General features: G+C 41.2%; 1 protein-coding gene across 6 annotated transcripts in view; it reads left to right on the top strand.

Annotated features, from left to right (window-relative positions):
- Window positions 1-15,682: 15,682 nt before the first annotated feature.
- Window positions 15,683-24,856, top strand: part of PPARA (peroxisome proliferator activated receptor alpha) — a 42,041-nt gene continuing 32,867 nt past the window's right edge. For 2 of the 6 annotated variants that reach the window (XM_051631577.1, XM_051631751.1), the window contains exons 1-3: window positions 15,683-15,779; window positions 16,424-16,487; window positions 18,207-18,319. The gene's annotated coding sequence lies outside the window, so the exon portion shown is untranslated. Of the gene's footprint in view, window positions 15,780-16,423; window positions 16,488-18,202; window positions 18,320-24,856 lie in introns of all 6 variants that reach the window. The other 4 variants (XM_051632027.1, XM_051631940.1, XM_051631658.1 and 1 more) reach the window with 4 other exon arrangements.

The raw sequence follows: 24,856 nt of genomic DNA, 5'->3' as shown, positions 1-24,856 counted from the left end.
CCTTTACTACCTCTTTCAGAATGCAGTAAATTCTCCTACAAACATTTCTGTGATGGGAACAGCAATCATTATGCATGTCCTAGAGCACAGTCTTTCCTTCAGTGTCATCATGATGTGTAAAAAATATTTTCCAGGTGTGTTTGAAATACATAATTCAAATTTGTAATTCAACCTTGTACCTCCCTGCAAAATTGCAGGGGACCTTCTGTGCAATGTTTTAGAATTCTGACAGGTTGAGGGATGGTTTAAATTTCATCACTGAAAAATTAAAAATGTGCAGATTCTGAATTTCAGAGAGAACTTTATTATCAATTAGCTATACACAATAATTGATTAAGCAGCCAGCTATGAAAGGGTCTTACTCTCTTCCCAAGGCAGCTACCATCTTCTCTTTCCTAAACTTTCTCCTGATCCGTGTTCATTTTAATAGAGAATCAGGCTCCAGAGCAAAGAAAGACACGTTGAAATTGCTGCAGAAAGCCATAAGCCAGAAATTAAAGCAAACCTTTATAATTTTTAAGATCATCATTCCAAAAATTGCACTTTTCTTCTCAGAAATGCAGGCCACTTCAGAATCTATTTGTAAATCTGTTAAATACTTTTTTTATTATTTTTTTTTAAACTTTCATCACAGCACCTGGCTAACCTTGAGGCTGCTCTAGAGCCCAGGGGAGCTGTGCAATACATTGTTCAGGTTACCAGTAGTTAAAAGGTAAACCTGCAATGGTGCTGTTGGCTGTTGTGACACAAGGGAACATACAGAAGCAGAACTCCATTTCCCTTGATGGCTCACGACCCTTCTAAATTACCTGATTATGTTTTAAAATGGGCTTCTCAGTCAGTAAAAAGGTTTCTGTAACTACACTAGTGTTACACAGTGAGGGGGAAAAAAGCATTATTAGGGCATGGCTCTGGAAAAAGATACAGCCCACAATGATTATTTGATGCCATACTGCATCTGTAAGAAAGTCTGTTTTTTTTTAACTCCACATGGAACTACACTCTTAAAAGAAACAATGCAGGGAATATTCAGAGATCCTTGATATTTACCAGATCCCTGCAATCAGCAAGCTTTAGAGACCTCTGTAAAATCAACCCTATTCACAGGTGAATTGGGAATTTTGTTAGAGATTTTAAGCCATTTTCATTAAAAAAAAACAAAACCCTAACAAAACAAAAAAAAAATCAACAACAACAACAAAAGCAGAAGCTACCTGGAGATGGTAATTTCCTGGAGATACAGTTTCCAAGAAAGCAGAGGGAAGGAAGATAAAGCAAGAATGGTTTTTAAATTGCAAAAAACTGAATCAAGACATTAAATTCATGTGGCTCCAACTTCAGGGTTTAAACATGGAGAGACTGTATCCTAAATTTCTTCATGCTGATGCATATTAGTCCCCCATCTCTTGAAGAGACACGTATGCTCAATTTTCCTTCTAGGGGTTATGATTCAGGGAAGTGGACCTTAAGCTCAGAACTTCTTTCAGGATCTGGCCCAATATGGAAAACTGCAGACAATATCAGGGGGTTTTTTCTTTCTCTGCTACAAAAATATCTTCGATGATTACAGAAGAAACAATAAAAATCATAAAGCTTTGTGTAGATGTCAAATGGATGAGGAATAAGGAAGAACTGTGGTGCTACATGTTTATTGGATTTTTTGAGGGCTAAAGCTTTGGCGAGGGGGAGTTTTTGGAGGTAGAAGTAAGTTTTGTTGACCCTGTTCAAAAAACAAATGGATTGTCTTATAAGCAGCAGAACAGAAAAAGGGTGCAAGTCATTTTATGTCCAGTTTTTTTCTAGTCTCTCCACCTTGTTTTTAACATGGCTTGATGCAACGTAATCATCAGTACAGAAGTCTGTGGTTACTCAATGTCTGTTTACTTCATGCAAATATTTTTGTTATGATAGAATCATTATTTTAGAGGGTGGCACAATTGTCCTGTTACTATTTTAAACCAGCTGCTGGTAATATGAAAGTATTCACAGAGTACTGTAGAATACTACTTTATGGTTTGCTAAAACTGGACTCAGGGTTTACTTTAGTGGTTTTGATGGCTAAGTAGCTCAGATTCTGCTGTCTGTGCCCTGAAGTTTTGTCCACTTCTGAGAATGTCCTCAGAAGAGCAACTGCAACATTTTGTTGGAAAAGTCATGTAAATATGTTGAGTGTCAAAAAGTAATTCTAAACTATCACCTGTTATATCAAACTCCCACTAATTTGTCATCAGGGCTGACATCTCTACAACAGGTACTCTGTGTGGGTTTTGCTGTGATTTTTCTTTTTAAATAGTAACTTTTTTCTAGCTTCAGAAGTACCTTGGTATATTCTGAGCTTACAGCAAGACATGTTTATCCTCTTGGACAACTTTTCAATTCATTTCTTATCAGTACCAACATCTGCTCTGTATCCAAGCATAAAAGCAGTTAAGAAAAGTCACTTTTCTTTCCGTACTATGACCTCGGCAAAACCCACCTCACTTACGGTACCAGGACAAGGAAAATAGTAATAATACAGAGAAGCCTACGAAGGAATTGCAGTTGTTACACCAAAGTTAAACCCAGTCCATGAGATAGATAAGCACCGCAAATTCAGCTGGGAAGAGACATACCTAAAAGTTGTGGGTTTCTGAAAAGCAGCAGAAGATAAAGCCTAGTGAATATCAGTAGAAGGAGCTGTGCAACCTCATTAACAGAGCATTCATGGCTCCTGTTTTGTGCATCTGCTAGCTGCTGTGGAGAGTACATTAACGTGCTTACAGCAGAGTGTTACAATACAGTTTCTTTCAGGGCACTGTAGTTTTGATTTCCTTTTATGCTGTAGGGCTGAAGATGATGTGCTTGTGGGCCCATTCAGGTTTCAGTGTGCACCATCTCATGTGGGTCTGAGGATGTGTTTAGCCTGAGGTTAACAGAAAAGTTATTTGGTTGTGTTTGGACTATTCCAGACATACAATCCTGGTAAAATGTGCAGTAGCTAAATGCACTTTCACTAATATTTAGAGGAATGGCTTGGACAACTCTTGCATACAACCTGTCAGCATTCTCAGTGAGCTCTGCTGTTCTCTGCAGGGCTGAATTCTTAAAAAATTATTTGATGATGATGATGACACACTGACAAGCCACTTCTGAGTGTGAGCACTGCAAGGTTTCTGTGCCTGCTGGCAAACAGGAAGAAAAACTTTGTTAACACTAGATGGTTGCACTTTGTAAAGCTAAGCCACTGCAGATAGTTATTATCTCTTTTTTTTTTTAAAGCAATGGTTTTTTTAATCCATTTAATCCTGTAAAGGTTAGTATAAAGCAATATGTTCTCTGCTTCTGCCTTCATGTCCTCAAAAATTTTGGCACATTTTTTTGGATGCATGTCAATAAAATCAGAATATATACTGTAAACATATGCATCGATATACGCTGGGGTTATCCCTGAGACAGAGATTGTAAGTTTGTCTTTGTTATGTGGTCTGCATGAGAACTGACCTCCCATCAGCTGTCTTATAGGCTGTAGCTTTGCTGTGTTGACCACTGATACTTTCTGGTAATGATACAGGAGGAAAACAAGAATGTAATTTGGCCCTTTTTGAAATAACCTTCTGGTTTTGTCTCTCTTCTACACTGGTTGATCTGGCAAGGCAAAAATAACCACAACACTCTTACATCACAGAACCCTGCCAAAACAAGATAGAACCTGCTCACTTGCTATGGGATGGACAGGCTGCATGGTAATAACAGAGCCAAAAAGGCCCAAGTGTCAGTAACTGTTCTGCCTGCAGGCTCTACTCAAATTTCTTCACTGTCAACTAAGTATAATTTGAAGGTCTCTGTTTCTTTCCTTCATGATGTCTCTGCATCTGGTAAGTCTCAGCAGACCATTATTTTTCTTCTTTTTATACCAGCTTCCCACTCCTGAGCCTCAATCTGAATACCACCCCTAAAAATTGATGAATAATGCTAAGTCCAAAGAGGTGTTAACAAAACTACATGCGTCAAACTTTCATCATGACCTGTATTGTTAGCCTTGTGTTACTCTTCCTGGGTGTTATCTCCTGCTGTATTGCAAGCTTCTCCTGGAGGAGCTATCCCTTTATTTGCTGTAAAGCACTCTGTCCTCCCATGACATAAAAAAATAACAATGGTGGGTTGCAGTATGCACGGCATGAAGGAGGTGGCTGCCAAGAACGAAGCCTTGATCCTTGGGTTCCACAAAAAAAGAATGGCTCAGTGTATTTAGCACATTGCTCCAAGTGATTAATCCAGTGAGTTAAGGGGGAGGGGAGCGAGGGGACATGCCGAGGGTACATGTATATTTTTTGAAAGTACATTTTAATTCTGCTGGAGCAACAAAGCCTTACAATTGAGTTATCTAATTTTTATGAGCCCTATAAAGACTGCAATCAAGAATAGAAATACAATCTAAAATAGTAGACTACTATATCAAACATATTTGCTCAGTAATCTTTTTGGTATCCAGGAGCTTATCAGAAACCTCAAATCAGGTCCAGGCTGCTCTGGGTACAGCCTGTTGTTTCACACCAGAACGGTGTCTAGTTCAGCTTTCCAGATTCAGGAAGCTGCAAGCAAAGGTATATTGCAAGAAGCATTCAGATTTTCATATGTTTGGATTACCAAGTTTCTCTTCTAATGTAGGGTTTATCCCTTCACTATGGAGTAACTCTACCTGGAGGCTGTTTAGTGAAAAGCCTTGCTGGACTAAGGCTCACTGGACACTACCTGACATTATTTACAGAAGAGAAAAGCAGGGCCACCAGATTAGCAACCCAATCTAAAACTGCTTTCAAAGTACGTTCTGTGATAGTACAATACACATCTTTCAAATGTATGGACATGAGTGGATAGGTGAGGAAAACATGAAATTGACCATAATTTATCCTCAGACAGCGTGACTGTCATGAACCACGAGGACAAGTAAGATGTGAATACCTTCCAGAAGTAAACCCTGTCGCTAGGACTCAAAGGTAACTAAAATCTGACTAGATTAACTTAACAGCTGTAGGTACATTTCTAAATGAAAGCATCATTAGTGTAATATATATACCAGCTGTAAAGTTTCTGTTTCTCAAGTGAAAAAACACAATATAAGAGCTAGAAACAAAAAAAATAATGAAAAAGGGTTAGTTGTTCCAGCTATGCTCTTCTAGGAGTTTTAAAAAAAAACCAGCATGATATTAACATTTTATTTTTCATCAGAGATTAATTTGGTTTGGATTAAGTGCATTTTTATTTCAGTATTCCACCCTGATTTTTTAAATGTACAGTTCACCTTTACTTAATAATACATATTTTCCTATATGGAGTTCATGGGACTGATCATGGGGTAATGACCTATTTGAATCTTTCTCTTCTCTAAGAGGAAATGAAAGTTGTTAAACTGTCTTAAGATCTTCAGCTATGTATAGACAAAAAGCACTCTACAAAATTAAGTGAAATTATAAGATTCTGTTCCAAAGAACTGAATATTCAGGTAAATGGGAACAAGAATTCTAGTATCATTATGTTGATAGCAGTCAATGAAGAGTTGAGTAACTAAAAAAAAAATGGTTTGCAAAAGAAATTGATTATTCAAAGCAACTGGCCCTTATCACCTTCTCCCAAGGTGTGGTTTAACAAACATCTGAACTGATGTAATACCTCACAGCTGCAAGAGGGAAGACCTCACTTGCTCCTGCTTTCTTCTAAGGTTCTTCTCCTCTCCCATGTGCTTGCTTTGGTGTTTGGTGGCTCTCGGCTGAGTCAACTTAACTCACTGACCCACAGAAAACTATCCAGTCTTTTTGGCAGGTTAGTGAGTCAAATTCTGAAAGGTACCAAAGCCCAAAGAAGGTAAGCAGCAGAGCATGTGCCTGAAAAAATGGGTAGGAGGAGAGTAATGGGATTTTCTGTTTCCAGCAATGCTGGGTGGCCACATTGACATTATCCCAAAATACTACTCTGCTGCCAGAATAGCACAAAACACAGTTCTGTAGCCTGCAAAACCTGGGTTTGAGGATTTCTTCCTGGCTTAGCTTCCAGTTTTAAAATTTAGGCTATGGCATTACCCTTTTACGCTTTATAAGGAGGGAGGGGGGAAGGCATTTTATTTGTGTAATTAGTAATTAAAGCTTTACTGTGTCAAAATAAAAAGGTTTGGGTTTGTTTTTACACCAAAGTGCTTGTCTTGGAGCACAATAACATGTAATAGTTAATCTAACTGTAAAATCTGCAGTGGAGAGACAGCACTTGTAATTCTACTACCAAGTAATTAGGTGATGTCAGCACACTCACACCCTTGGTTAATCTAGCCTCATTTACCCCTTAGTAACATAACAGTGCCTTGCCTTCACCCCATCTTTTCAGTGTTGCAGGTAGCTCTTATTTATGTTGCATTCAAAGCTTTGTGTGTGTATGTAAACAAGAATCAGGTAGTATGACTCAAAATGGATGCAAAACTCTAGTTGATACAGCTCTAATTAAACACTCTTGTATGATGTTTCTCGTGGAACAGCATCAGTGATCTACTTGTTCCAGTTGTCGGGGCTTCTCAGTGGCTTGGGAACCTTTGGGGTCCTCAGCTATGGCTGTCAAAGCAGGGAATCCAGACAAATAATTTATGTGAACCCTGAGAGGTAGGAAGCTGGCAGGAGAGCAGCTCTAGAGTATTTTCTGCTTTACTTTCAAACATTATGAAATTTGTCTACCTATTTCCAGAGCCAAACATAGCAGGCAGGCTGAATGTTATCTCAAGCCATAAACAAGAGGTAAAAAAGGAAGAAAGTAAGGGAATTAATATATGTAAATTTAATATGTTTTGGTTTGTGTTGTTTGGTTTGGTTTTTTTTTAATGGGAGAAGCCCTTTAAAATACCTCAGTTAAAAATTAAACATCTGGTGACACTATTATGCAGAAAAGCAGACTTCAAAGGCCTGCTACTCATAGAAGTCCATGCTGTTGCCTCTTTTAAACCACATACCCAGATTTTTATTCTGGCTCTCACTGCATGTGGAGTGCATGAAATTATCTGAGAAAAGAAGGTTTCTTTGTGTATTTTTTTTTTTTTTAACTGGCAAGACATTAGCTCGGGGATTATTATAAGGAAAAAACTATCCGGAAAATATGCTGAATATTGCAGATTATTATAGGAAAGCTTTGGAAAACATGCTGGATTTGCATCCAGCTCTGAGCAGAACGATTTTTATTTCTTGCAGGTTCAGTATCAAATTATTTCCATGAGGTTTCCAGAAGTGAATGAAGCATTTCAGGCACGGTTTCACTAGAGACAGGTCTAGCTGCAGAACGATCTGTCATGTGCCATTTTGTTTACTTCTGCCTGTTTGCTAACCTCCAGCTTTGGTGAGTCACAGTAGTTTTAGTACCATGCTATCCATTCCATAGGCTTTAACACACTCCTCTACTTTATTATTAACCAAGTCCAAAGGTATCCACCCCTCTCCCACACAGCTAAACACAGCTCCATAATATCTTATTTAAAATTGCTCTTTATGGTTTGGTTAAATACAGTGTTAGTAGCTGATACTTTTGTGTTGTTGAAATAACATCCTTTCCCAGTTCCCCAGGCTGAGAAGGCTTTCAGTGTTCTGGCTCCTGTCGCTGCTTATACAGCACATGTCCAAACAACCAGGACATGCTCACCCTTCAGTTCTACAGATGTCTTCTTGCTTGGCTCCTCATGATCCAGTTGAAAATTACCTTCTTTTCCAGGATTCCTAATAGCCACCTTATAAAGAAAGCAAGCTCTTTCCTTATCCCTCAGATCACTTGCAACAGTCACCTTCTCTGTTTCTTTGGCCACGCTCAGCTGTGGTTTGATGCCAGGCAGATTTCAGAGGTGATGCAGATGGAAGGAATCCAGCCAGGGCTCCTTCATTGCGGCATGCCACCTCTCCAGGACATGGGAGGAGTTCTGTGAATTAGATCAGGAAATAATTTGTATTTCCTGCTGGTCTTTTTTATGATTTTTCAGTGGAACAGGTCCCCTGATCTGGTTCATGACATGGGCCTGCAAAGAGCTGGAGCAAGGAAAATTGAAGGGTCACGCAATATTGCACGAGGACAAAAAAAGGTGGAACGGGATGTTGGGATGTTCCTGAGGCCATAGGATCAGAAAACTGTAACCTTTCTGCTACCAGCCCTCAATTTCTAGCAAACCTGTTAATACATCTTATAGCCCAGTAAATCAGCATGTATTTTCAAATCTCACCTGACCTCCCCCTTCTGTTTACTTTCTATGTAAAAAACATCTTGTTTGCAAAGTGTTTTATCAAACACTTCAAACAATTCTAGAAGTATGGTCTTGCTTTTAAAAAAAATCTAGCCAGGACTTAGTTATTAGCAGTTCATATTCATGCAACAAAGCTGACCAGTGTAAAGAATGCAGAGAAATACTTGAATGAGACCATGAATGGACAAAGTGTGAAGGAAAAACTGACACCTGAAAAGAATCAGCCCAGCTGTATTTGTGCTGCTTTTGTTTAAAAATCTGATTTGTTGATGTGTAGTGATTGAGCAAAGAGCCCAGAAATGAAATATATGGTTGTTCTTCTATGAAGAACAAGAGTTCAAGAGTACGCTCCATCTATCAGTTGTGAATGCTGGAAAAGACTGGGTGTAGCACGGTAAGCGTTAGTCATGGCCTGGAAAGAGGGCAGGAAAACAATTTAAGCTGAATAGTTACTCAGCTAATTGCTTTGACTGAGTCTCAGATTTACACACCCTAGAACCCAAACTTGAAATTTTCACTTGATAGCATGAGACAAACACTTGACCTCCCTCCAGGAGGGTAAAAAAATTAGATGTTTTTCTAAAACCGCATTTGTGGTAGTACAAGCAAACAGGAAAATAAAATGCTTGCATAAAGGATCTTGGAGGGCTGCAAAACTGTGATTAGTTGAGCTCTGGAGAAATGCACTGGGGTGGATATAAAGTGCCAGTGCTGCATGGTGCGTATCCTGCCTGCTCACCACGTGCTACCACTCTGAAACCAGCACACAACCTGTACTTTCCCTTTAATTGCCTCAAAAAAGAAAACCAAAACCAAACACACAAAACCCACAGCAGCTTAACTTTAAACTCACCTTCAAAAGCCACTGGACTTTGCACCAAAACAAATATACATGCACATGATTCACGTCGACTCTCCTTGGGTGCTCTGGCAATAACACAGCTTTCTAAATCACTGCATCTGCTTCCTAAATAAACGTGCTTACAGCTTTGCTGAATGAAGAACTTGGCCTGAAGTGTACATGCTTAGTATGGGGGCAAACATAAGTTCCAACTTCAGTTTTCATCTCTGCACTTGGACTGAATTGTTTACAAAGAGAAGAGATCACAGCAAGCTGACATTTATATGGTGATTCCTTCTTGAAATCTGCATAAAACATAAGCAAAGGTGCAGAAACTACTGAAGCTTAGGTTAAGGCTACAACTAAAGCCAGACAAGAGTAAATAAATAGTGATCAAAGTATGTGGGAGAATTTACCAGTTACAGTGTAAGTTAATCTAGACATGCAAGGGAGTACATACATGCTGCAGAGGTATATAGGAAGACATATTTTAAAGAAAACCAAGCAGAAGTTGCTAATAGTGGCATTAAGAAACATGTTCCACCATAAATTCTTTTTTGCTTGTTTTTGTTCTGTCTTGCTAATACACAAGCTCCTCAGGGAAAGGGCAGATTTTCTGCATGATTATTAAAGGACAGTAGGCAGAGCAGCTGGTATTACAGGAAAGAAGGGCTGGGAATTGGAAGCAGACGTCAGAGAGGGATACAGAGTTGACGTAAGCAGTAAAAAGACTTGAGAGGGACAGTAAAAGATAGCTTTAGCTGGAAAGATGGGAGAATGGAGGCCAGAAAAGATGTTGCAACAGTCAACTGATGAATAAGGTATGAATCACAGTTGTGGTGGTGATGACAGGGAGAGATTTTAAAGATGTTGCCCAAGAGGAGAATCTCAGTGAGATTTATACATTAAACGCCAAATGGGAAACTGACACTGGGGAAAAAAGGGCAACAAAGACTTTATTGAGCCAATAGAGCAAAAGTAGGAGAAGCCTGGAAAAGAAAAGGAATTCTTTCTTTGAAATGGGAAACGCTCAGAGAGTCTTCAGTAGAAATAGTATTTTAATAGAAATACAGGGATCAATAAATTAAAATGCATTTATTAATTAAATTAAGGATTAACTACATTAAAAGTACATCTATTTCCAAGGATAATAGGAAAAAACCTTGCATAAGGGGAAGAAACTGTTATCCCTTCACTGACACATCATGGCAAGTACCATGTGCACCAAAGGAAGGAGCAAAAAAACCCCAGTAACAGAACAAAACTTCTCACTAGTTCAAGACACTGAGCAGAGATTTGTTTTCTAAAATTGTGTAGTTTTATTATACTAAGTCTAACTGATTTTTAGCAGTTCTCAGAGACAATAAAACCATAAATAAATCTGCTAAATCCTGCTGACTCTGGTAATACAGTGTCTAGTACAAAAATAAATGTATAGAATAGGAATCTTATACTGGAGGAAGAAATTATTCGGATGAGACTGTAGGGTGGTTTGGGCAGCACAATTACATTTTAAGAGTGATTCCTTACTCCCATAAATTGTTTTCAAGTTGATCATTTCCCCTCCACTTCCTTCACATCCTACAGGAGGCTGAAGAGTAAGCTTCCCCTCTGAAAAAGCTTGGGGGGATATTATTTCCCCCCCCTCTTTCAGCTCACCCTTAATGTGTGCATCCTGAATTACTGCAAGAAAGGTGCTTGCTCACTGTTAATGGTTTTTCTTTAAGAATTTTTTTTTAATTAAAATGGAGAAATGAAACAGACTGAAATTAATAAGAAGGGATGGGGTGGGGGGAGACAACTGTCACGTTTCAAAAATGTTAATTCAGCAATTCTCAACATTGCTGCCAATAATACAGCTGTCCCTAGCAATGATAGACAGCACCAGCATAAAGAGAAGATCAGTTATTAGAGAAATGCTAAACATTTTGGGTTAAGAAGGGTTAATTGATAGGTTTAAAGCACCATCATCTTACAGGCAACTGTTCTTAGTCTTTTTTACAGGAAGAGGCATTCGGCCATCTGGAATGTTTGATCTTGAGTCTCTGGCAAATTAGGAATTATTTCACTAGTAAGTAAAGAGTAATGTGCAAAGTCACTTTCAAATATGGATAGAAATTATGTGAATGATCAAGTCCATACCTTGCATTGATAGGATGGCATGGTAAACATGTCTAAGATAAATATAAGTAACAACTTTAATCACTTACTTTGTTGGGAAATAAAATCTCAGCTTAAATTAAAAAAATAATAATAATTGGTTTAAATAGTTTTGTGGAATGTTAGACTTGTGTAAACCTGTAGCCTGTGTTCTGGTTCCATCCAAAACCTGTCATATTAAAACAAGGCAGATAAGCCTCATATGATTTATCTTGAAACATTTTCATTCATCATGTTCAGTCTTAAAGCTTTGCTCTAATCCAACCAAGAGACGTGCATCTAAAAATGACAACAAAGCGAAGTAGCACAAGTAACAAGGCTGCTGTGCTGGGACAGAGCTTCATAATGAAGGGTCAGGATGGATAAATCCCCCAGGTCTCCTCTGTTTCACCAGTTTGCATGGTTGTTTTTTGGTTTTGTTTTGTTGGTTTTTTTTAAGGGGGTTGGTTCAGTGAGGGAGACCTCAATGATTTGCATACTGTGTATGCATATAAGATATGTATTAACTTAAATAAATCAGATGCAATAATCTCCTGTTGATTACCAAGTGGGGCTTTTGGCTGCAACTCATTTTGACCAGACACAAGTGGGCAGGATTCAGCATGCACAAAATTAGATGCAAAAAGTCTTTAATTACACTTGCATGTTTTTTCTGTACTCTGTTAGTGACCTCTGTTCATAAAACTTGTTGTCTTGAGACAATCTGGCCACTTCTGTGCTTTTAAGAAGAGAATAATAGCAAAACTATTTTAATTTAATACGTTAGTTCAGTAAAACTTCACTAGTCACAAAAAACTAGAACCATGCATATGCTATTTCTGCCTGTGAACCTGTAGTTATGATGACCACCATTCCCTGCAGTTCCTATTCAAGTGAATACCCAAGCGGGAAGGCTCTTCATTTACTTATGATATTGACTTGGTCAGGAAAGTCTTTCATGATGACCCAGCAAAAATGAGGCACATTGTCTGTTAAAATCTCTATCATTAGATCAACAAGAGAAACCACAGCAAATATTTGAGCACGGGGTCAGCCCACTTCCGGCGTTTTACCCATAGTTGGAGGAGGTGGCAAAGGCGCTGCCAGTTTTTGCTGGTGTAGTCCCTTCCCCAAACTCCTGGAGGAGTCTGCGCTGTCTTGGGTCTGCTGAGCTGCTTCCACAGAACTGCTAGGAGAGAGTCCTATCTGGCCTGTAAACAAACAGAAAGGAGTTTTTCGTTTTGCAAACGAAAACATTTTGTGACTGAACTGCTGCGCGTGTGTCACCGTGGAGACCTCTGACAAAGCCAGCTGGCTACTGGGAAGATGGAAAATCAAGGACTGCACAAGTCTGGCTCCTTGTTTCACAACTGTGGAGCTGTTAGGCAATAGGAATATGGCTATTGCATATTAATAGAATGTAACACTAATTAAAGCTTATTCCAGCTAAAAGCCTAGTAAATAGTCTAATTTCTGATTTCTAAAAGCTTGCACATTTAAATAGCTAATGGACGGTTGTGATACTTAGTATGTTATTAAGATTTAAACTGCAGTACGCATTTACACAATCCAGTCAGTAATCTACACTTAAAAAGTGCTTTGGTACAAAAGGAATCAGTATGGTCTCCTGGATAGATATTTTAAATGCGGGGTACATTCTCTTCCTTCATCACACAGATGCTTTTTGCAACACCAGCCACTTTTATGGACAAAATGTATGCAACTTCTTCAGAAGAAAACACTTCCAAAGTAGGGATTAAGAGGACTTTTCTCCATGTCTGGGATAACACAGTCCTCTTTGCTGACCACGCTGTAGACAGAAGTTGTTACGAGTTTGGTTATCAGTGAGTGTGGGATGTGGAACCCACAGCTCATAAACAGGAAACAGCCCACAACTCATCTTAAATTCTGGTAAATATTTTGTGCTGTTACTGCCTGTTGGATAGTGTTAGTGTGTGAGCCAGAACAAGATGTGCGAAACATCTCTTTGCCCCTCAGAAAAGCTAGCCAAGCTCGACAGCTAGGACAAAGTCTAGACAGTTTGGCATGCCTCTCATTTGCAACAGCAAAGGCCTGATGTGGGGATCCCTCAAAATGTGTGTACTCCCAGGGGAAAAGCCCACTTTTGAAAACTGTACTGCAGCATTTGTACAATGTCACCTCAGGGACCAGCAATACAAGTACACGTGGAAGCAGACCTCTTAGATCCAGACTGACAGTTCAATGTGGAGACACAAATACAAGTGTCCTCATTGGCCACAACTTTCTTGACAAGCAGAAGGGGAGACAGTTTTAAGAGCTCATCACACACCTTAATAAAACTAACACGTGTTTGTAACTGCACAGAAGCTTATGGTTTTTGTATATATTTGGGGAACGGGGGTGGAGGGGGGGGGGGGTGGAAGAGAGAAAAAAAGAAAACCAAAGTGATTGAAAAGCTCATCTGCTTACACAACATCTTCTATGGAAATAGGCCCTTACCCTTGTTATCAGCTGAGCTCTGTTACACACAGGCTGTTGGGGAAATGTGTAGGTGTTAACGTTGGGAATTAACTTTCTAAACCGTCCGATTCTTGCAGCAGTGGCTGTTGGTCTGGCTTGGGACAGACCCTGGAGCAGCAGGTACTGATTAAGAAGTCAGGCTGTGACTGGAACTGGCCTGAAAAAGCTTAAAATGACCATAAATGCGAGGGCTTTCACTGGCTTCCGTTTGCTGCTAATATTGCCTTTTATTGGTTCACATCGAGGCATGCTTTTTGATGGCTTTTCACTGCCCACTATTACTGTTGTTCCTGTATGGAGTGCTCCAGTACCCAGGTCCATGTGCTGAACCAACATTTATGAGCCACGTGTGGGATTAAAAACCACGGTGCTTGCTGCAGCAGGGGCTGAGCCTCCAGTGCCAGCCCCCTCCTTCCTTCTCTTCTGGGCCTGCTGTTCTGTTTCCTTCCCTGGCACAAACGACGTCTCCGTTGAGTGAAAACCGGCAGAAGCTGCACGCGTGGCTGAGCTCAGCACCGTGAAGTAACACCTGAAACAGGTCGCGGTGGCTTCTCCTCCTGGCGCTGGCATGAGCCACTACCCAGCTCTGGAATAAAATGCCTTTTTCGTTTCTTTTTCTCTCTCTCTCTTTTTTTTTTTTTTTTCTTCCCCGAATAGAGTGAGAACATGAAAGTGAAAACGCAATTATATGTTGGGTTTGTTTGTTGTTGTTTTTTTAAAGCTAGGGGGTTTTGGTTGTTGTTTTGCACAGCGATGACCGCAACCCCGAGGACCCTCAAGCAGCAACACACGCGTGGAGCAGCCAAAGAGCAGCAACCGAGGCGGGGCCGGGGGGAGCCGACCCCTCCCCTCCGAACCCCTGCAGGCGCGCTCCTGGCTGGTTCCCTTTCCCAGACTTAGGAGCCCCCGGAAACCCCAGTCTCTCACAAAACCCTCGCTCAGGGGCGTTTAGCTGGATTTGACGCAGGATTTCGGCTTTGCCCTGTGCAGTCGCCACCGGCGCTCACTCGATGGGAAGACGACAAAGGCTTTTCTCAGCCGCCCGCTCCCAAGGGAAAAAAAACCCGCGACCCAGGCTGCTCCCTCCCGTCGCGGGCCCGGCCGCTCGCCCCCCGGCAGCCGCCCGCCCGGCCCCTCCTCCCGCCGCCGCCGCTCCCTGCGCCCTTGAGGGAGCGCCCGGGCCGCCCCGCCCCGCCCCGGCCCGTCTCCCGCCCCGGCCCGCCCCTCCGCGCAGGGCCCCGGGCGCGGCCAATGGCGCGGCCGCGGCGGGAGGTGTGTGCGGCCGCCTCACTTCCGCTACCTGTCAGCCTGCCGCCCCTCCGCGCTCCGCCGGCCGCAGCGCCGCGGTACCGCTGCCCTCCTCCCTTCCACCGACCCCCCCCCACCCCCTCCCGACCCCCGCCCCGGCAGCGCCCGGAGGCCCGTGTCCGCCGGCCGGGGCGGCTGGCGGCGAGAGGCGGTGCGCGGCGCTCGGGAGGCGCTGGCCGGGGCCAGCCTGTGCCGGGGCTCCCCGCGGGACCGGCGGCGGGACGCGGCGCTGCCCGTCCCACCCGACCCGACCCGACCCGGCGCTGCCCGCTGCGCCCGTGGGCGCCGAGCGGCCGCGGGCAGCCGCTCCTCTCTCTGCCCCCCGGTGGGGCGGCCCCGCGGGGGCTGCGGGGACTCAGGGGAGGGGGGCAGAGGCGGGGGCAGCGCGGCTGGGTGACACCCCCCCCCCCCCCCGGGTGACACGGTGGCCGTGCGGCCAACAGGCTGACCTGCCCTTGTTTCCTCTCCCCCCGCTCGACACCCCTCCCATCCCCCCATCCCCCCCTCCCCCCAAACGCCCTCTTTTTATTTTTCATGAATTGATTTGTTTCTGTGTCTTGTCGCTTGTCTTGCCGGCAGCCCTCCGCGCAGGTCCGGCGCTGGCAGAGGCGAGGAGAAGGAGCTCGCTGGCCCGGGGAGATGCTGTAGCCGCCCCGGCGGCTGCGCGGGGGGCTCGGCGCCAGCCGCCCCGGCCCGGAGCGGGGCTGAAGGACGAGCGAGAGCCGGCCCTGGGCACCGCGCTGGCCGTCGTAGGTAAAGAGCGATCTTGGGAACGCTGCGGGGAGGCAGCGGAGAGCTTTTGGGGCGGGGAGCAGAGAAGGGGACAATGCCTTGTCGTGTGAAGGTGCTGCTTGGCAGCCGTCGTGTCTCTTCCGCGCAGCGCGTTCGCGTTGCCCTTAGCCTGGTCTGAGCCATGAACGGGCTTGGAAGTTACTTTTATTGGCTCGGCTTGGCCTGGCAGGTTGTGCTTGCACCCGTCGGTTGTTCAGAGGAGAGTGCTGTATCCTTGGGATGAGGAGTGGGGCGGGGGGAGCCCTCCCTGGATTTGCTTTTCTGGTTTGATGAGAAAATCCTACTCTTGATTGTCGCTTTCCGGGCTGTGCACTTGCTTTCTGAAAAACAAGTGGAAAAAGATAATAGGTAATTCCAAAGGTAATAGAGGGCTAAAAGGTGTTGCCTTGCGTTCACAGTAAGATTAGCACAGCCTCCTTGACACGAGTCGCTGTGCCCGAGCTCTCTGGTGGCATGAGCACAGGATTCGTCAGGCAGGATTATCTGGAATAATGATGTTTGGCACTTCGGTGGCATTGGATGTCTTAGTAGTACTGCGCAAATAAAGACGTTGCATAAGTTTTGTTGGGAAGGCAGGTTTTAATCAATCTGTGCTTGTCTTGTAGGACATGCACAGACTTTCGCACCGGAGCCTTAGTCCTGGGTTGAAATTCCTGTACGTCTTTGCAGGTAGCGAAACTGCTAAGCCATAAAAAGTGTTTCCTTCATAAATTCTGAATCACTGACTTAATACTGAGGCTACCTGCTCTCACGCTGCAACTGACGGCAGTTGTGGTTCATGTGATGTGGTCACAAGTCTACTCAAAGCTAAACCGGTGCCATAACCTTTGTTACTTGGCAGGAGCTATCAAGCAGCCATTGGCTCCTAGTTACTTTTAGTGGCAACTTTCTGGATTTTAAGTAGCACAATGTAGCGTTTCAGAAGGATGAGCGTGTGCGCAGACCTTGTCAGAGGTTTGTAGCTCAGCTAGCATGCTCCCTTTCTGTTCCCATGTTTGGAAGGAACACTTGGCATAGTCCAAAATAAAAGTTCTTATCAATCTGCTGATGCCTTAATATTGACTGTCATCCTCTACAGTCAAGTGGCAAAGGGAGTTTTGGCTACCTATTACAAACCCGTGTGTCCTGAAAACCTTGGGACACTTGCTTTGCAGTAGTAGCTCTCATGTCTTCATTTTCTGTTGAAACTGCTTGATGCTGTAGTCTTTTTAAAGGGCATTATGAATTTTAAAGCATGGGGAAAGGGTTGCGTTTCAGTTGTGATTTTCTACCGTTATGCTTTTAATATTTTATGTGTTGAGTGTTATTGAAATACTAGAGAAGGATGCATGGCCTTCATCTTGTTCTGCAAAATAGACTGCAGTGCTTGCTGTTGTTGAGCCAAAGCAGTCAAGGAGGGTGATGCAAATTTTCTAAGTATATTTTTTTAGAAGCTCTTGCTTCAAAATTGCATATAGCACTTTTTTTTTTTTTCCTCTGTGCTTTAGCTTACCAGCTGAGATTTGAGTTCTGTTTCTCTTGCCCATGGCACATTTGTTGCAAGGGGGGGGAGGAAAAAAAGAACACCATATTTGTCTTGGAAAGTAAATGAAGTTGAATTTATTTTAAATGTAAACATATTTTCTTACAGTATTTTTAAATTTTAACATTTTCAATTTAATCTGACTTCTTTTGCAAAGTCTTCCTGATTCTTGAATTTGTTCGGTTTCAGTTGAGGGGACAAGGGAGTCAATTTAATTGAACCATTATTTGTTTTTTATAGCTACGTATGCTTTTTTTTTGGCAATTTTTTTTATAACAAGCCTTATAAAGTAGATGGAAGTAAAATCTCTGCATTTGGGGTGTAAAAGGTACTTAGAAGGCCAACAGCAAAGACACCTTGTGGGACCTGTGTGCACACACATTGGAAATGATAACTACTCGTAACAAATTTGTCCACATAAAGACCTGGATGTTTGTGAGAAAGCTCTTTATGAGTAAAAGTATTTTTCTTTATAACAGATAATTAAAATAGCACAAGGCTTTAACTGTTGTGGTCTTAGTTATTGCTCCTGATTTTTTCTAGCATGAAGAAAAAAGATCAGGATGATACTGCAGTACAGCAGTCATAACCCAGTTAGCTAGATGTCAGTGTAGTCCTGCTGTAAAACTAGGTGTTGTATTAAAAGCTGCAGTCACTTAAAAATAGTTTTAGTTCAAGATAAATGACAGTGTTGGTAGGGGTTTTTTTGTTGGGTTTGGTTTGGTTTGGTTTTTTGTTTGTTTTCTGAAGAAGCATAAACATATGAAAAAGCATTATATTGCATGGCATCAATATAAATTTAGAATAGTAAGCCTTGGGAAAATTTTTTACTCTTTTTTGATTGTTTGTTTGTTTTTTTAAGAAAGAATGTCAATGGCTTTTTATTAATGAAGAACCACCAACGTGCACATGAAATGGAAAAGGAACAGATTCTGGAAAACAACTTCCGTTTCAGCTTCTCAAGATGCTGCATGAAATGGTGAGTACGTAGATGGACTGGGAACTATCTTGTCATTGTTTTTGAATAACCACAGAAGAAAAAATGGTTGAGGTAGAATTCCTTTATAGAGTTATTAATGCCTAGTCAACTGACAAGAAATCTGAGCAAGTAGTGCAACCAAATAGTTAATAAATGGAAATCAGTAACACTATCAGGAAAACAGAGTAAGGAAGACTTCTTTAGGTTCCAGTATCTATTGCTGTGTTAGACTTCTGTGTAAAAGTTGTATAAAAGCATTATTCAGTAGAATTCTGAACTCTTAATATTTTAGAAGTAGAGTGCACAGCATTTCACAGGACCAGGTCAGTAAACTTAAGTATTAACCAACTTTTTAATGAAGTAGAATGCTAAATATTCACTGAATGAAAAAGACCTTATCCTGTAAGGTTATCCTCTAAATCATCACTGTCCTCAAAATAAAATTAAAATTTCTCAATCTTAAGGAGTGTGATATTTGGCATGTTTTAAAAAACATTAAATTGATATGAGCAGATTGTTGGGTAGCCAGATTGCATGTGGCATTGAGATCTTGCCAAATCTGATGCCACTTCCTCATACCAGTTATAATAGTTTCTGCTTATGAAACAATATTTATTTATAAGTGCATTGCCTGTGTCTTTTAAGTGTTGAGGAAGTATAATTTCTGTATCTAGTGAAGGGCTTCTTGTGCACATAATACAAATTCTGGAATTATTATCATACAAATTATAAAACTGTAAGCATACACATTATAAAATAAAATTCATTGGTATTCTAATTCTTATTTAGGCTGAAGTTGTTACATGACTGGTTTGTGTGATTGTTTGCTGCATTTGAAAATGCTGTAAGCATAACTTGTAGAAACTTTTTTTACTTTGCTGATTGAAAGATAGGAACTGCCAATGAGGCATTGTTTGTTCTGTGCTACTATATTGATCTAAATGTGTTGTTTTAAGTTCTAGTTGTCTCTTGCCTGTGGAAACACTAACAGTATGAGAAAAATTTGCAAGCATTTGGCAAATTACCTATCCCTTTCTAGAAATGCTGATATGCTATCACGGTTTAAAGAAAAACAAAAAAACTAAGAGATTATTCACTTAATCTTTCCAAATAATAAAAGAAACTTGTTAATAAGTATGTCTGTCATGAGAAACTCAGACTAGTTAGCAGCTACAGAAGTTGTAAGATTCTTTGGCATTTGATTCCAGGTAGCTGAAATACATTTGCAAGTGAGTTAGTCCAATAGTTTTTTATTTCATATTTCCATATCTCATTAGTGCACTTTGAGTTTGTTGGTAAGTATGTACAAGAAAACCAGAGCTGCTGTTCGGTATGCAAATTAACTAGTGGTTGAGTAATTCCTTAGTCATCTGTAAGTGTATAAAATCCTGGAGCTGAGAGCATTTATTGTTTTGAATAGTTTAGAGTCTGATGTATTTTATGTGGAAAAATGATACCACAATCTGTCCTAATGTTATTTAGATTTAACCAAAAAAATCGATCATTTGAAGCTATTCTACAGCCTATGATTAAGGTTTGGAGACAGGCCTTACTGTCTTGTGAGGTGTTCAGATGGTAAGAAGAACTTTTATTTATTTGAAAGTAAAGACTTGAGTTGCTGTTGACCTTTCCTAGCTTCCTAGCCTGTTAGCGTTACTACTTCAGCAAGAATATTATTAAGTATATGACATTGAAGTCAAAGCGTGTTCGTATTAAACAAAACCAAACCGTCTTGCATTTTTATTCAGTGTGTGTGGAAAATATTCCTTACAGTAGTAAGACTGAAAAACATAACATGGAACTATTTAGATTTGAGGAGAAGGAAGAGGGAGAAGATGGATGTTGTGTCAAGAGAGGCTGCCCTGGAGACTCCTGGGTTTTTTAGCAGGCAGTGCTCAACAGCATTCTGCACAGCAGGGCTGATGTGTGCTCCATTACAACAGTCAATTAATTCACCCACCCTGATGTTAAATTTGAATTATTTTTTAACTCTTTCTGAAATGAGTTTGTTTTGTTTGTTTGTTTATTTATTCATTCTTACCCACCTCAGGACAAAAGACTGCTGTGTGCAGTTAAGCAGGCTGGTCTGACGAGAAGGAAATCAGGTAGCAGCTTTAGAATGTACGTAACTAAGAGACAAGCAGCACAGGATACTGCTTTTGGGAAAAGCAGCAGCTGTACATTTTTTATACTGTGCTTCCATAGAGTGGGCCTGTGCATAAATAGGCCAATATTTTCAAACAGCTGTCAAATGTTCAACTTAAATGTATGTTTTGGGCACCTGATTTTCAGCAGACTGAGCTGTCACAATTCTAGTCAAATTTGCAAGGATTCTCAAGATTATAATTCCTATAATAAATCCCATGGAAATGTAACAGTGATTATCCTTTAATAATATAGAATTGTTCATTTTTCAGCTATCATTAATTTTATTTCTCTTCCACGTGGTATTCATGTGTGCATGCGTGTGTGTGTGTATATATATATATGAATGCAGAAATATGGAAAAAAATATGTAGAATAGGATGTCCCCTGTCTGTGTTATTCCTGATAGCCCTGCAGGTATGAGGCTTACAGTGACAGGTGTGCTTACCTAGCGTGACCTGATCTGATGTAGCAACTGCTGCTAAACATCAGTCAGGCTCCCTCTTCACGCTTCTTTCCTTTGCCTACCATCCGTGTGTTTCCATAATTCCTTTTTGCTGCCCTTTAGTGGGTCTGTTCAGCTACCTCTACCTATGTTTTTCCTGCATTACGTTTCTACCTGCTTAATGACCTGAATTCTTTCGCTGAGGCTGTGTCTACGTTAGGGGTGTAGTGTGCCAGGGACTGTTCTCCTGACCTGGGACAAAGTGGCAAGATCACACACACCAATCAGTCTCCCTCCCAGAACAGCACGTTTGCATCCAAACTGCCAATGGAGAACAGTTTGCTGCTCTGCATTCACTGTCCCCTTAACCCTGCCTGCACATTTGTCTGGGAGACTTCCAAGTTGGTAAGGGCCAAAATGGTGTCAGAGAGGACGCTAACAGATCAGCTTGAGCCTGTTCTCTGGCCCTGTTTTATTTACTATTAGAGATGTGGCCAGAGAGGTCAGAGAAGTGCAAGAGCCAGCACAGGCAGGATGGAGCTGTGTGGCTGGAAGTGAAGAAAGGAGAGGGAAGGTGCAGGGCTGACAATGTCAGGGAGCTACAGAAGGGATATCCTTTTGATGTCAGGGAGCTGTTATCTTACTTAAGCTGGCTTGTCTAACTGTACCCTCAAAGCAACTATTTTGCAACCATCAGCTTCAGTTTGGCTGTGCTGAGGGCTGTGAGTGCAGTGTCCCTGTAACTGCTTTTTCAAAGTCTGAATCAGTCAGCTAAAATGCCTTACAAAGTGAATTAAAACTGGGATGTGAAAGTACAGTACATTTATTACTTCTTAAATAGATTTTCTTATCCTGGCTGTTTCACTGAACTGTTACTTTTCTTCCACCTTTCTGTAATTCAAGTACTTCCTCAGTTACCAGAAGTGGGGTGGCAGGCAGGCAGCAGTGGTGATACTGTTGTCACTATGAGGCTGTTAAAACTGTTAACTAGACACCCTTCATGTCATACAAAGGATGAGCGGAGAGCCTGGATGTCAGGAAAACAGTTGGGTTTGTTTTGACGTATTTTTGATTGTGCAGGAGTGTGAGGCTTGTGATCTCTATGCCGTAGCAAGTGACCTGAATTAGAGCTGTGAAGTCATGTGTCCTAAGTGTATCCACTATCTGACATGTCACTAACTTGGAAGTACAAGTACTTGATGTCCATTTGCCAAAAAAGTAGATTCATTGCATTCATACCTGTTGCCAAGACTCCTGTCAGCAATGTTAATTCACGTTAAGCTTTGTTTTTGTGTGATACATTTATCACAAAGAAAAACTTTTTAAGGCAGGAATTTCTAAATTACCAAACCAAAACAGAAGACTTTTCTTAATGACAAAAAAAAAGCAACAACAAAAAGTGAAAGAGTTTTGTTTCGTGTTCTACTCTGGGTGCTTGGAGTTTTGGCATGGCACTAAATCAAAGTAGGTTTATTTTTAGCAGGTTTCATTTATTTATTTATTTGTTTAAATGTAATAGCTGAGGAATAAGAGCCTGCAAAAATGCTTTGAAGGAATGAGTAAAATTGTAGTACACTGAAGAATAAGTGAACTACACAACTCAACATGCTTCTTAAGAAGACAGTATATTTTGTCTCCTGTTAGAAAAGTATGAAGGCTGGCCCGTTTTGATTACTCAATTAATTTTCAAAAAGACACTTGCAAGCAGAAGGGGCCTAAATCTGTAAGATCTAGTCTGATGGTCATTCTCTTTGATAGGGTGTAGATTCTTCTGTTAAGCTGAATTTAGGTTATCGAATATGTCTTATATTATCTCTGGGCAAGGGAATTAAGTTAATCAGTGAAATAAACCCACCAAAAATACACAGTGGTGGTGTTCTCTGCTAAGAAGGCAAATTCAGGCTTCTTGAATCTCTTCCAGAACCAGATGTAAATTCCACTGTAGCTTTTCAGATAGTGAATAATCATGGTCTGTTATGTTTGGTGATGAATCATGCAAGGGATTGCAGATGGTGGGAAGAGTGCAGCTGTGCAGCTACTAGAGGGCTGAGATAGAAGACTGGAGGACCAGAGAGATGAAGGAGGTGATTTGAGGATGGGCTGACATGGCTTATGAAAGAGAAGGATCAGACAGCTGAAAGAGTGTTGCAGCTGAGTGTGCCAGTGTAAAGCCAAAACTGAAACCTGAGATTTGGGGATGGGGAGAGAGCTGGAAACTAAAAAGGGGGTATACTTGAGGCAGAAAGGTATATTTTGTTGGTTTTGATCTTTGAAACAAAAGTTGCAGCATCAGGTGCCAAAGCAACTGGACTTTTGTCCCAAGCCAAAACAAGGAGACTGAGCTTAGATGTGGAAGTTTAAGCTGTAAATGAAAAGAGAAAACAAAGAGGTTTCATGTTCCTTTTAAAGGAATACTGGTCATAAGCAGAAGAGTTACTGTAGTAAGTGATACAGATGCAAAGTTGTGGGGTTTTAAATTTTGATTTTTCTGGGCAGGAGCTGTGTAATGAGATCAAAGTGACAAAATTTGGGAGTTTGCCAGGTGGAGAAGTTGTATCTGAATAGGTGTTCTGAAAAAGAGGAATTACAAGGCCTAATGTGCAATTGAAGTGCAGTTTAGATTCAAGGGCAATTTTTCACACACATAAACCAATATGCAACAAAGTCCAAACCATTTTTCAACTTTTAATTTAAGGTATCTTCTTTCCCTCCCCCCCTCTTCTTAGATAAAAATATTGTTGCAAAGCAATACCTTTTTATTCAGGAAGAATGTTGCCATCAGGATGTCTGTAAGAACTAATATTTTTACCCACAGGTCAGAAATCCCAGCCAAGTGAATATTCAACCATTTCAAGGACGGCCAATTATTTTTTTTTTCTCAATAAAGTATGCAAATAGGAGTAAAAGTGAGGGACCCTGGAAAATTGTAGAATACTCCAAGTACTGTCATAACTTCAGGCAACCGTTGTACTGTTTGTGTGTTCTACAAACCCTAGAAAAGATAAAACAAATACTAACAGTGAACAACAACAAAAAACCCCAGCAAAACCAAAACAAAATAAAAAAGAAGGGGCAAAAGTCAAGATCTGTCTTGAAAGAGAGTCATGCTCCAAAACTGCTAGGCTGAAAGCTGGGTTCAGGATTGGTTTCTCATCTCTTCTAGTCTAGTTCCCTGAGAAAGTCAGGTCTATATGCAGGACAGTCTGCTGTCATCTCCCCCCACCCAGTGACTTTGAGCCTGCTAGTCTTCTCAGATTTGACAGAGAACTTGCAAAGGCACTAAAGTTCTGTAATATCTATTAAAGTTGGTAACTCGGAAGAAAGGAAAACGCTTTGCTGACCCCACTGAGGAAATGATGCAATATGAATTCAACGATTATCTGTTCTGTTTGACCCGTCAGTTGCCAATCAGCAAAGGAGCACTGGAGAGCCTGTTGCAACATGTAGCTCTGAGCCAGCTACAGCTTGTTTGCTGTTTGCACAGTCAGTGGTTCAGGGACATTGTGCGGGGAGAGGGAGCTGTAAGTGTAGTGAGATGGGGAAAGAGCAGGGAGATGTGGTAGCACGATGTGGGATGCCAGTGGTATGAAAATTATTATGTCTTTGGGAGCAAATCATTAGAAATTAAAGCTTTTTTTATTGCTTCCCCCCAGAGTTGCCCTTTTCCCAGTGTTTTAATGCTGGTAACAGCAAAAATCGATATGAATTCTACCTTTCAAATTTGTGTACTGTCACAACGTAATACTTTCAAGCTTATATCATATTGTTTAAACTCACAAAATTGTACGCAACTTCAAAAATTTCATTACCAGTCAACAAACTCAGAACTTCTTGATATCTGCAAAATATTAGATTATATGGCAGAATTGTTATATGTAGCCTTGAGTTAGGTTGTATTCAGTTGAAGTGTTTATGTCACAGGAACATCCCCTTGCTCTTCTGTCAAA

Source organism: Apus apus, chromosome 1 (assembly GCF_020740795.1).
Source record: "Apus apus isolate bApuApu2 chromosome 1, bApuApu2.pri.cur, whole genome shotgun sequence".
NCBI classification, from domain to species: Eukaryota; Metazoa; Chordata; class Aves; order Apodiformes; family Apodidae; genus Apus; species Apus apus.
This window is presented reverse-complemented; position numbering and strand designations above follow the sequence as displayed.